The following is a 12,516-nucleotide window of genomic DNA, read 5'->3' on the forward strand; positions in this document are numbered from 1 at the left end:
TTATATAATACATATTATAATACATAATATAGAACATAATATAACACATAATATGAAACACAATATAAAACATAATATTTTACATAATATATAACATAATATAATGCATAATATAATACACAATATAAAACTTAATATGTAACATAATATACTACATAATATAATACATAATATCAAACATAATATAATACATAATAAAGTACATAAAATACTAAGATAATAGAGTAATAATATACTCGATTTGCGTAAGTAATAATGATACTATTAAATAGGACATTTATATAAAAAATATTAAACTTTTTCTGCATAATTCTTTACTATAATTCTTCATATGTAAGCATTATTATTATTTTTTTTGTTAGAAAAATAATTATTTTACATTAAATACTCGTAAAGGATGCCAACGCTAATGCTTGTGGTGCTCAATTTAATTTTACATATCGTTTATGCCTATAAGCCTGTAAGACTTAGAAACTTGAAATCACGAGGGTGTGTAGAAAAACATACAAGGAGTACAATAGAATAAAATAATTTAACATTTATTAATTAATTCAAGAATTATTAACTATTAAACTTGTAGAAAAAAATACCACAAGGGCCGCTGTACAAGCTGCAGAATTGCAAACTACAGAGTTAAAATTTGGCAAACAAAAAGGAGACACGTTTGCTTATAAACTTAACACAGTTTTTTTTTTTTTAAATTTTATTTTGTCTGAAAATTATTGCTCTTTTATGTGCTTTTTTGCGAATTATTTCCCACTTTCTTTTTTGCTTTATGTAACATTTTGCTTTATTGCACAAAATCTATAACACTTAGAAACTTTAAAATTATGAAAGCATGTATACTGAAAAAGTGCAACGAGCACGACGGAAAAAAAATTAAAATTCTACAATTAGTTCGAGAATCATTTACTGTTAAACTTTAAGAAAAATACCATGTTTGGGCGATCTATTGCTCACCGAAATGCAAAATTTGAAATGTTTGAAGTGCCATTTTTATTTCTGTACTTAACGCGAATTCCAATTCGTTAGAAAGTTATTGTAAATTTAAGCATTTTTTCGAGATTTTTTGCACTGAATATTGACTATTTCTCCATTGTTGTTGAAACTTTATTTTTCTTTAACGAGATCTCTAATTCTTTATTTTATAAACTCGTACTCTAGTAATGGCAATCAAGAGTAGAAAAGAAAGATTGATTACATGTTGCCAAATATAGATCGTAACATTCAAAAGGAAATTTTTAAAAGTAAAGAAACTTAATAAATAGCGATAAAAAAACCATTCTATATTTGAATTGTTATAAGTTTCATCAATGAATAAAATTAATTTTCATTTTATTCAATTGTTAAATAAAATAAGACTAGACAATCGAAATTAAAGTACCTAAACAAGCCGACCGGCGTGAATGCTGGTCAAGGTGTTATCCTTGTCGCAAGAAGATCTGGGATACGAATCCAGCTTTATGCATGGTTGCAATTTATCCCCCTATTCCATCTGCTCTTTTTTGTGTTGTTTGGGATGCGTTGATCAACCTATATGGTGCAAAAAATAAAGTAAGTATTAGAAAAATTAGATACATTAGGCACTGCGACGTTTTTTTTAAAATTATTTATCTATTTATTTATTTATTTATTTCTTAATTTTTTGTAAAAAATAGAATGAGAAAATATTTCCTTAATTTTGTCGAAATATGTTACCCCAAAGAAGTGACGAGAGCTATTTCTTCACTTCGACAAAATCTTCATTCGTTACCCTTTGAATATCCTTTTTTACAATAAGTAGAATGCTGAAACCTTAAAGACTCTTTTTTTTCTTTTTTCATCGTCAATTTTGCATGTTTTTTTTCCAACTCTAGAACCATATATCTCAAAACCTATTATATATCGCTGCATCGAATTTGGAAATTATGTATTCTTTAGTCATTTTAATTGAACTTGTTCTCAGGAAATACGCAAAACTGTTTGAATTTTGTTTTATAAGTTTTTTTAAAAGTAATAAAGTGAAAAAATATGAAATTTTAGTGCGAGAAGTTTTTTAAACACAAATATCTAAAACTGATAAGGAACTAATTTAGTTTAAGATAATCCCAAAACTTTAATACTAAGCAAAACATTTTCAGTTATATCAAAAATTAGAAACAACATTCAAAAAAATAGTCTTAATATTTTATAATTTATTTGATAACTAATCATTAATGTTCCACTCAATTTATTGCTACGGGTTTAACAGCTTAAATATTGAGTTTACTTCACCTTCTGAAGTCATATCTCTCTAATATATTACCTTCCATGCTTGAACATTTTAGCTGTCATTTGAAGTTAAAACACGGCATCAAAAATGAGCCAAAACAAATGTGTTTCGCCGCCAAATCGCCGATAATGTCATCGGAACTAGCAGACTTCTCCTACTTCTCCCGGGACGACGGAGCTCCACCTGGCGGTGAGCCTAAAAGAAGAGCGAGATGAAGTGTTGAATAAAAGAATCGATAGCGGTTGAATTTCTCTCTCCCTCTCTCCTCTTCAAAGCTTTTCATTTCCATTTCTCATTGTTTTGATGTAAAGAGCTTCTCACTTCATTATGAATGAATATCAGAATCTGAATAATTAGAGTAATTTATTTTTTTCTCAGCAAAGGAAAAGGATTTCTGAAGGTTGAATAAAAATAATTATAATTATTTAAAGAAATTAAAATATTTTTCGAATGACCTAAAATCTTTAAAGTGTTATGTTAAATGAATAAACAATAGCTGTTTTCACTAATTACGTAGCACTATATAGCCATAATTTCGGGATTAAATCTTAGAGCTTTTTAGTTTCTGATCAAAGCATTAGCTAGTTTAATAAATAAATCAATACAATTAAAAAAAAAAAAATTGCGTGACATTTGTCGAGATTTTAAATTATGAAAGAAAATCTTGAATCCCTTAGAAATCAGAAGTGAAATCAAAACCCTAGTAACATATAATAATATATCAAATCAACCTAACTGTGAATTTACAAATTTGCACGAATCGTTAATTGTAAAGAGTAATTTTAACAATAAATTACTTTTAATATTTGTCAAACATTCTTGATAATAAAGTAAAAATTTTAACTGACTCAGCGTCGACGATTTTAAATTTTTTATCCATATTTTACCAGAAAATTTGGAAAAATGGCATTGTATACAACGCCGAAATTTTATAAAACGATTTAACGTTATACGCATTGCTTAGACAATACCACATCACAACGCAATAAATTAAGTGCCGAACAAGCAAATACCGGGCATTAGCCCGCACATCCCTGTTAGGTTAATTTCATTACTAAAAATTTATATATTTCTTATTAAAGAAAAAAAATATGAATCTACTTGTCTCGACAAGAAATTATTTTCAACTAATACTAATAGCTCATGATCATACAAAATGAAAGTATAAAATAATCATATTTTATACATTTTTATTTCGTCATTTGTCATTGTATGCACTTCCTACACAGTAAAAAAATTTCGGATTAAATTACGGTAAAAATATGGGCACTCAGCATGCCGGTACTTTTACCGTAAAATCCATTTTTGCCGGAGCATCTTACGGAATAAAGAACGTGATGTAATGTAAGATTTAAAGTAATAATTACCGTAAAATCACTGAATCACTGTAATTAAATAAATAATACTTTAAAATTTATCGTATAAGATTTTACGGTAAAAATGGATTTTCCAATAAACTAGATTTTACAGATGATGTACCTAAAGTGTTTGTACTTTATGCCGTAATTTGATCCGGAAGTTTTTTCAGTGTTGGCAATATGAGAACTGTGTATAATAATTTCGTTTTTATGCTGGACAATGTTGAGATATAAGATTAACTTGAGATTAGATTCGTTTTTATGCTGGACAATGTTGAGATATAAGATTAACTTGAGATTAGATTCGTTTTTATGCTGGACAATGTTGAGATATAAGATTAACTTGAGATTAGATTCGTTTTTATGCTGGACAATGTTGAGATATAAGATTAACTTGAGATTAGATTCGTTTTTATGCTGGACAATGTTGAGATATAAGATTAACTTGAGATTAGATTCGTTTTTATGCTGGACAATGTTGAGATACAAGATTAACTTATGATTAGATTCGTTTTTATGCAGGACAATATAAGATTAACTACTGTGTCGGGTAACATATGCAATGCCTAGGCGCTGTCTATCTTAACTAGATAAAGTTTATAAGAATTCCTTATGTTATTCTTTGCGTAAAACTCTAGGCATCGCTGATAATATATACAAACAGTGATGGGTATACTAAACACAGTATGAAAATTATAAGAAGCAGCAAAAGTATAGCAACTCATATACATATGCATCCCAGCATATACTGGGTATTTCAGTATATACGAGGGTGTAAATTTATAGCTCTTTTAAAATGTCTTTGCAAAAAAATATAAAATAAGCTGACACAGAACACTTAAGCGAGGGAAAAAAATGATCTCAAAATCAGACAAATCACAATTGAGGAAGGCTCGTTCTAGAACCTCGATTTCCCTTATTTGATTGCTGGATGAAACTTACAGGTGTTTCATCCGATTTTTAATTCTTTTTTTTTTCCTTCCTCTGCCAATCAAATAATTTTGATGTGCTTTTATTCCGCCTAAATCGATAGCAATTCATCATATTTCGATAGTGTTTTTGATTTTTTCTCGCATGAATATTAATTTATGACTTCCATTAGGCATAGTTTTTCGACTTCATTTTTGACAAGTATTCTAAAACATATATATTAAGGGTAGTAATTATGGAACACCCTGGATGCATTTTTTTTTAAAGGCAAATCTTTCACAGGTAATGACCACAAATGTTATTAGTAAAAAACTTTGAAAAGATATTCATGCAGTTTTGAAGGGATTCGCCTCGTTAGTTAAATAAAATCTCTAACGTTTCAACTTTTCTACCAGATATTAAATTGTTACAATATTATTGTGACAATTAATACACAGTTTGGTCTATGAAAATCCCATTACACTATAATTCGATGAGGCAAAAAATACTGCATTTTTTACTTTCAGTATTCATTAATACACATTACAGATACATTCTATAAATTCAGCAATTAGTTGTATATTTTGTTCTTTTTAATGAAGAAGTTTAATAAAGTTTCAATTGCGAGAAAAGTATGTACAGAAATTTATTTTCTCGAGAACGATTGAAAGATTAGGCACCTTTTCTTTTGTTTTCTTATTTTGTAAAGGACAAAACTAACGGGCGCCACCGGACAATTTGTGAAAATGGAGATTTAAAATTTGTTTGTTAACCCGATCGTCACATTTTTCAGCAAAAATTCACCATGCTCCAAACAACACTATCAAAAATGCTCGTTCTTTTTACAAACTTTCTCCATGTATTTGACGTTTTAAAGCTGTTTTCTTGACAAAACGGTTTTTCATCCTAATCATTAGCGGATTAAAACTGTCACTTCAAATTCTTGTTTCTGCCATTCAGTTTTGCTTGCCGTACAATAACTCAACCATCTTCAAATCATTTTACGATTATTGTGTATATTTGCTCTTATATTTCAGCAAATATTTTATAGTTTTAAACATGATATAAATAAAATTTTGATTCGAGTTTGTTGTCAAATTTATACACCACCTAAATGGTATATTTTTTTAGATATAACTTTTCGGTAAGTTAAGTTACCAGACATATTTATGGGGGTGGGCTACTACAATTTTAAACATTTTTACTATTAAATATTTTTCCATAGGTATAAATTTTAAGATAAAAGCAGTTTATTATATTCCATTATACTGAGACTTTATAGAGCTGCGGTAGCTAAGAGAACTCGCCTGCCAATGTAGTGACCAGGTTCGAATAGCAGCGTCGACTTCTTTTGGCTCGCACCTGGAGAAGTCGACATAGTTGAAGAATTTTTGTTAAAATAACAGAGCTCGTTAAAATAAGAGAGACAGTAAATTGTCATATTTCGTGAGAATCACTCACAAACCTGATTAAAAAATGAGGAAATTTTTTTCCGACTTATTTATTTATTAATGAACCCTATACTGTTAACAATATTTTGAGAAATGGTTCAAAAGAAATGCTTTACGTTGATTATTTACAAATGTGATCACATGTTCTTAAAAGTAAATACTATTAAAAGTATTAATAACTAGCCACTGGTAACAAAACTTCTTAACTTTGCCCTAAACTATTTAGGTCTTTTGAAATATTTTTAAAACTATAAGTGAATCAAACAATTTTTGTGCATAGTTATACGATATATTTTCTCGGTGATACTTACTCGGTGTTCACTCGGAGGGCATTCAACATATCAGCCTAAACTTCCTAAATATGCAGAGAATATATTTTCCAGATTGTGGTTACTCTCTTTGTTTTAAGGATCCAGAATATCTATCAGCCGCAAAAATAGTATGTTTATTCAGAGGAAGATTTTTTGTTCGATTTTAAAAATTTAAATATTGACTATTCAAACTAATTAGAATATTTAAGGTTAAGTCCTCGGACCAATAAGATTGTAGCTCAGTTCATGATAATCCGATCTTTATATCAAAAGTTATGAACACTTTTTAATTAAATGTTGCACTATGTCTTAAGATTTATTTCGTTCTCCATTAGTAACGTTTACTTTTATGTATTTTCCTTGAGAAGGGCACAGCGAAATGTCTTAGAGTTTACTCAGTGTTTTGTGTTAATTCTAAGACAAAAGAAAATAATGAGAGAGATAAAAAGGAAAGAAAACAGTCATCCGTAATCAAACATTGACAAAGAAATGTTTATTTCTTCCGTTAAAAGACACTCTGTGTAACATACGACTCATTTCCGGACTAAAGCTGGAGAAAGAGTGATTATCAGAACATTTATGGGAGCACAAATACTACTGAAATGTGACAAACCCTCTTCATGCACTAACTCTCCCTAAAATGATTTTAATACCTGTAATTCTATATCAATTAAATACCATTTGCTTCTCACACTAAGTAAATTTCTTAACTTTCAAAAACAAAAATCGTATAACAGTTATAAAAGGTTTGTTTCTGATATAGCATTTCTATAAAGACAGGAGCAGTAATACTTATAGCGACTAATTTTGAATTCTATTAATGTTTATGTTGTATACAGTTAACAAAAAATACCCATCCCCTGATTATGCACCACGGACCATCCTAAATAACTTTTGATCTGTATTGTCATTAAATAAAATAAATAATTATTCCAATAAAATATGCATTATTTTATAAGTAATATGCTTCAATATATGGGTACTAAAAAGCAATGCAATTTTTGTTTTTTGTTACATTGACCTATTTTCAAGCATATTTATTTAAGGAATTTTTATTAAATATAAGTACATACTACATATGTATGGTTTCTAAGGTAACACATTAGATCCGCTCATTTCCTTAAGATATTTTTAATAAAATACAGTCATTTTTTAATCTGTAATTTTTTGTAAGAATAAGCCCATAGTGATGAAATGCGATGTTTGCAATTTTGAAGATGTGTTTTAAAAAGTACACTCCTATATCCGCTCTTCTGCCTAAATTATTGAAACCATATTTTAAGAATTGTGGATATCATCCATATTTTAAGCATCAAAATCCAAATTCGTTGCAAAATTGTTTGTTTATTGTCAAAGAAAGAACGTTTTCGTGTCAGATTTTGTAACCTAAAATATCGTTTGTGTAGTGCTCTAAGAGGGGGAAAAAATGGATCCCCTTGAATAATTTTTGATGTAATGATCGAATCTTCTCGTTCTAGAACTCAATCGAAGTGGTTCGAGTGGATGATCTCAAATATGTTAATTAATAAATGTTGACGATATTTTAAGTTACATAAACAGACTCAAGAGCGTGCTTTCTCTGAATAAAAATATTTTTTTTATTTTTTGACGGATTCGGATTTCTAATCCCCAAAATATAGCGGACAGTCGCAATCAGGGGAACTATGGTCCCAATGGTATAATGAGGAGAAAGGTCCAAAGTTTTTACCGCTTAATGTAACTTTTATTTTTGCGTATTTTGACTTATCTCGAGAACTTTCTAAGTGAAATGTAAAATTTTCGTAAACAATTATAAAATTTGTTTATTCAAGTTAATACCATACAAATTGAATATTTACTAAAAATATGTATTCATATTTTTAGTAAATATTCATAACTTTTTAATATATTATTTAATAACAGTCGAAACAAAATTTGAATTGTTAGGTATACATTTTTCCGTCGTTTTAAAAAATTTAATTTTGCATGACAAAATACAAATCGGTCGAATAGTTCATGAGAAATCAGATTTTAAGAAAGTTTGCTTTTTGCGTACTACATTATAAATATTTATATATTATTTCAATAAAATTAACAGTAATAATTTTTTCGTCGAAATTTAGGACATCAGAATTTTTTAAACAATAATTTGCGGGAAAAACATTCAGAGTTTCATCCGTTTCATTTTTTTTTTTTTTGTCTATCCTAAATTTCAGAAGTAAGAAAATGGCATTTTGAAATATTTCATAAAAATTTCAGAAAATACTTAAATATTTAAATTCATAAATGATAAGAAAATAAGTTTAAAGTAATCTATTTCTAATTCGTTCTTTGTCAAAATAAGAACGTGGTTTCGGTAAGTTACTTCTTTGGATATGCATCATAACACTAAATTGCTTTTTCCAAAAATTCTCTCACTTAGTAACCTAACTTATCTATTGTTGACATTTGTTAAGGATAACCATCCTATGTAAACTTTATGTTCCTATTTTGCTCAATTTTTTATTTGTAAACATTCAGCCACTAAATTAATTTTTTTATTTGTTAAATTGGCTCAGTTATCATCATGTATGTCGAAAAATGGTTCTTTTGTTGTAAAAGAATATTTAAGTATTTATTGAAAGCTTATGCAATAATTAAAAACTAGATTTATTTAATAATTAATGAAACTAAAGCGATAAGATATTACTTGATTAAAAAACTTCATTTGCCTCAAAAATATAAGCAGTCAACATGTTTCAAGTGATCAAAAGCAGGTGCCCATTTCAAGACTTGTCAGATGTTAATGAAAAGAAACAAAAGTGATTTGAAATATAAAACGCAAAGTTGCCAACGAAAAATGGAAAAATAAAAGTTAGAAACAAAACTAAGAAAACCGCAGTAACCGAGAGAGAAAGAAAGATGAAAAACAGAACAGGAAAAACCACAGTGACCAAGGGAGGCAAATCAGGGTAAAATGCACTTCCACGCTCTATGGAGAGGTAGTGAGGAACTAATGTCGTTAGCAAGGGAATCAGGATTCATGTGAATAAAAAAAGATTCCGGCGTATTAAGATGAGCTGATGTGACTGAAGTGGAAATAATTTTCGCATTTTTGAAATTGAATTTATGCCCGAGATTCCAGCAATGTGCATCAATTGATGAATTCTCGAATTCTTGATAACTGGCGTATCCATCGTATTTCTTAAATCTAAATTTTAAAGCGCATCTAATTTGCCCAATGTAGTCAAGGTCGCCCTGAGAATCAACGTGGTAAATACCCCAGCGATTGTTAAAACTAATAGGATCTTCAAGAGTTTGAACTTTAAATAAAAGGACTTTAAGAAAATTTACTTTTATAAAAGGAATAAAAATTACTTTAAAACTGAAACGGGAGAGGGCATTAGCAATTTTGTTACAAAAGGAATTTTAAAAAATTCTACCTGCTTTTTAACAATAAACATACGCATTAGTATTTTATGCAATGTAAAGGTAGATTCAGTACACTTAAAAGTGCTGAAACGACATTTTGAGAAAAAAAATTTTTAAGCCTAAAATACATCTATATTCGCAAGCAGCTTTTTACTTACTCTTTATTCGTGATATTCACCTGAATTAGTATTGAAAACGATCCAGTTTGAACTGTAGGTTAAAATTTCTGATTCTTAAATCAAACAATAAAAACAAAAATATAATACAAATGGTAAATTTCTCTTTTATTCACAACTCAAGAAATATTTTTGGGATCTCTCTGATCCCATATCTCAAAAATTAATTCACCAATCAATGCATAACAAAATTAAAATTGAAAAAAAAAAGAAGAAAATTTAGAAGAATTATCAAACAGCAGCTGTCACTATAGCAACGCATGCAATGACGACGCATGCACACTGTTTATTATCTGTATTACTCTTAAACACAGTTGAAAAGTATGATGACGTCCAAATAAGGTGCGCACGCCATCAAACTCAAAACAACACCCATTTTGCCAATGGGTTTTAAAAAAAAATCTTTTTTGAAAGGCATTTAAAGAAGTAAAAAGTTCTCTGTAAGAATTAGAAGCAAAGGGACGCTTGGCTCTAATAAGTTTAACAAGAGCTGAATCAACTATATTCAAGGTTGGCAGCAAACGAGTGGAGGAACTGAAGTTTTTCGCAAAGGAAGGAGTCGCAAAGGTTTTTTTTCCTCTGCTAATGGCAAAAGAAAAGGAACAAATATCTAAAAAAAAGAGTCGTGGTGGCTCAGGGGACAGAACATTCGTCTTGTGAACCATGTTCGAACCCCAGCGATGGCTAGTCGATACGAATTTCGCACCCGTCTTGCACCGACTATAATCTTGACGTAAAATATCCTCAGAAGTTGCCGTTAAGCTGACCGTGGGAGGTTTTCTTCTCGCTGTAACACAAATGTTGATTAGTTTCATCAAAAAGTCCTCCACGAAGGCAAATTTCTACCAATACTTGATCCTGTAGTTTCCTTGTCTTCTGAATTGGATTCAAAATTACAATACAAGTCTACGGAGTTGAAAATTTGTTGAAGTAAACCCAAAATTTGGTCCGCTGTTCAACGATGTTTATAAAATAAAATGAAATATCTAAAAAGGATAAAGATACAAAAGTATAAATATGTACATGAGATTGCAAAACAAGGCCGAAGTCATTACCCTAAAAGTTCTCTTGCTTGTTTCTTGCAAGTGTAGGATCAACAAAAAGAGGCCAGCCCAAGGAAACTATTTTCTTCTGTGCGTTAAGCGTTTGTACATTTCTCACCAATTTTATTTGTAGTTATAAGCGTAGAATTTACAAGCTCGGTTATTTATAAGCACATAAGTTCAAGTTTATTGCCAATTTTTTAGAAACCCAATACATTTAAATTCCTAAAAATCTTCTTAAAAAATAATTTTGAAAATCAATTCAGCTTTTTGATAATAAGTTAAATGAATTTTTTCATATGTATCAATTTGAATCCCAAAATACTTTAACAAAACACTGCTAGAAAAAAATGGGCCAATAAAGGATTAAGATACCAAGCTAAACACTCAAGCTGTTTTATTTTGAAAAAAAAAAAATATATATATGTTTTTAAATTTTTATCACTTGAAAAAAAATTAACTAAGTCATTAGGGTAATTAAAAAGTTTGACTGTTTCAAATGTCACCGCCATTTTGCATCCTTCTCAGCTAATTAAAAATGTCTCCAGCATTTTCTAATCACCCCGATATTTTCAGGCTTGTTATAATCAGCTCATAAGCCATTACGATAAAATAAAATGTCTGAAGAATTATTCTATGAGTTAAAATGTTCTTTGGCCTTTTGCAATGAGCCTTGCATTATGTCAGTGTTTGAATAAAGAAGTAGAATGAATCTGACTATCAATACTGATTTTAATAAGTCTAAAAGCATTTTAATGGAATCCCAGCAAACTCCCTAGAAGAAATAAGACAAATTGAGCAATTAATAATATATTTTCTTATTAGCCTCAACTATCTGTGATCATTACAATGAACAGTCTAAGGCTGATTAGAAATCACTGAGGACTTTTTTTGCAAGCAGTTTCCAAAAAGTCTGATTTTCCTATTAGCCTACAATATAAACCTTTTTCATGGCTTTCAGTCACAATATCGTGCAAATTTGCTGCAACCTTTAATATAGTATCAAGTGGAACTCTATTATAAAATAAATGGAACAGTCTTAAGCCTAATTATGCGATACTCTGGTTCAAATTTTGGACACTATAGTTTAGTGGTAAAGTTCACTGAGCTGTCATTGTGAAGGACTGGAGTTCGATCCACAGTGGTAAATCACCCAGCGTTAAATCGAGCTCGTTGATGCAGAGTATCATGCAAATTTGTTGTATTCTGAATACTTTGCTAATTTGAACCGCGTTATCGTGTAAAAGACAAAATTAAGAAATTTTTCTACTGAACAGTGGCTAATTGTAGCATTTTTAACAGTAATATTGAAATTTTAAAACGATTAAAAAAACTATTTAAATAAATAATGTTAGACATTTCTTTTGAAGCATTTCTCAAAATATGATAAACTTTACAAGGTTCATTTCTAAAATGAAATTAAATGAAAAGCAAGAAATAAAGTAATTTTTGGAATATTATAAAATGTTCATAAAAGTTTCATATTTATTAAAGAAAATAATAATAAAATGTACATGGGTGCATTTTTGACGAAAAAGGTGGCGATTAACAGACAATTTTTTTTGTCACCTTAAATCCTGTGGCGATCTTTAATTTCCCGCTATATTATCGGGCAAATAAAACCATT

At 29.2% G+C, this 12,516-nt stretch overlaps 1 protein-coding gene across 1 annotated transcript in view; it reads left to right on the forward strand.

The window, feature by feature from the left end:
* Nucleotides 1-12,516, forward strand: part of LOC107450391 (uncharacterized) — a 71,635-nt gene that overhangs the window by 11,006 nt on the left and 48,113 nt on the right. The window lies entirely within an intron of this gene.

The sequence above is a fragment of the Parasteatoda tepidariorum genome, chromosome 1 (genome assembly GCF_982258835.1).
Source record: "Parasteatoda tepidariorum strain Cologne lab strain chromosome 1, Ptep-v5.0, whole genome shotgun sequence".
Classification (NCBI taxonomy): domain Eukaryota; kingdom Metazoa; phylum Arthropoda; class Arachnida; order Araneae; family Theridiidae; genus Parasteatoda; species Parasteatoda tepidariorum.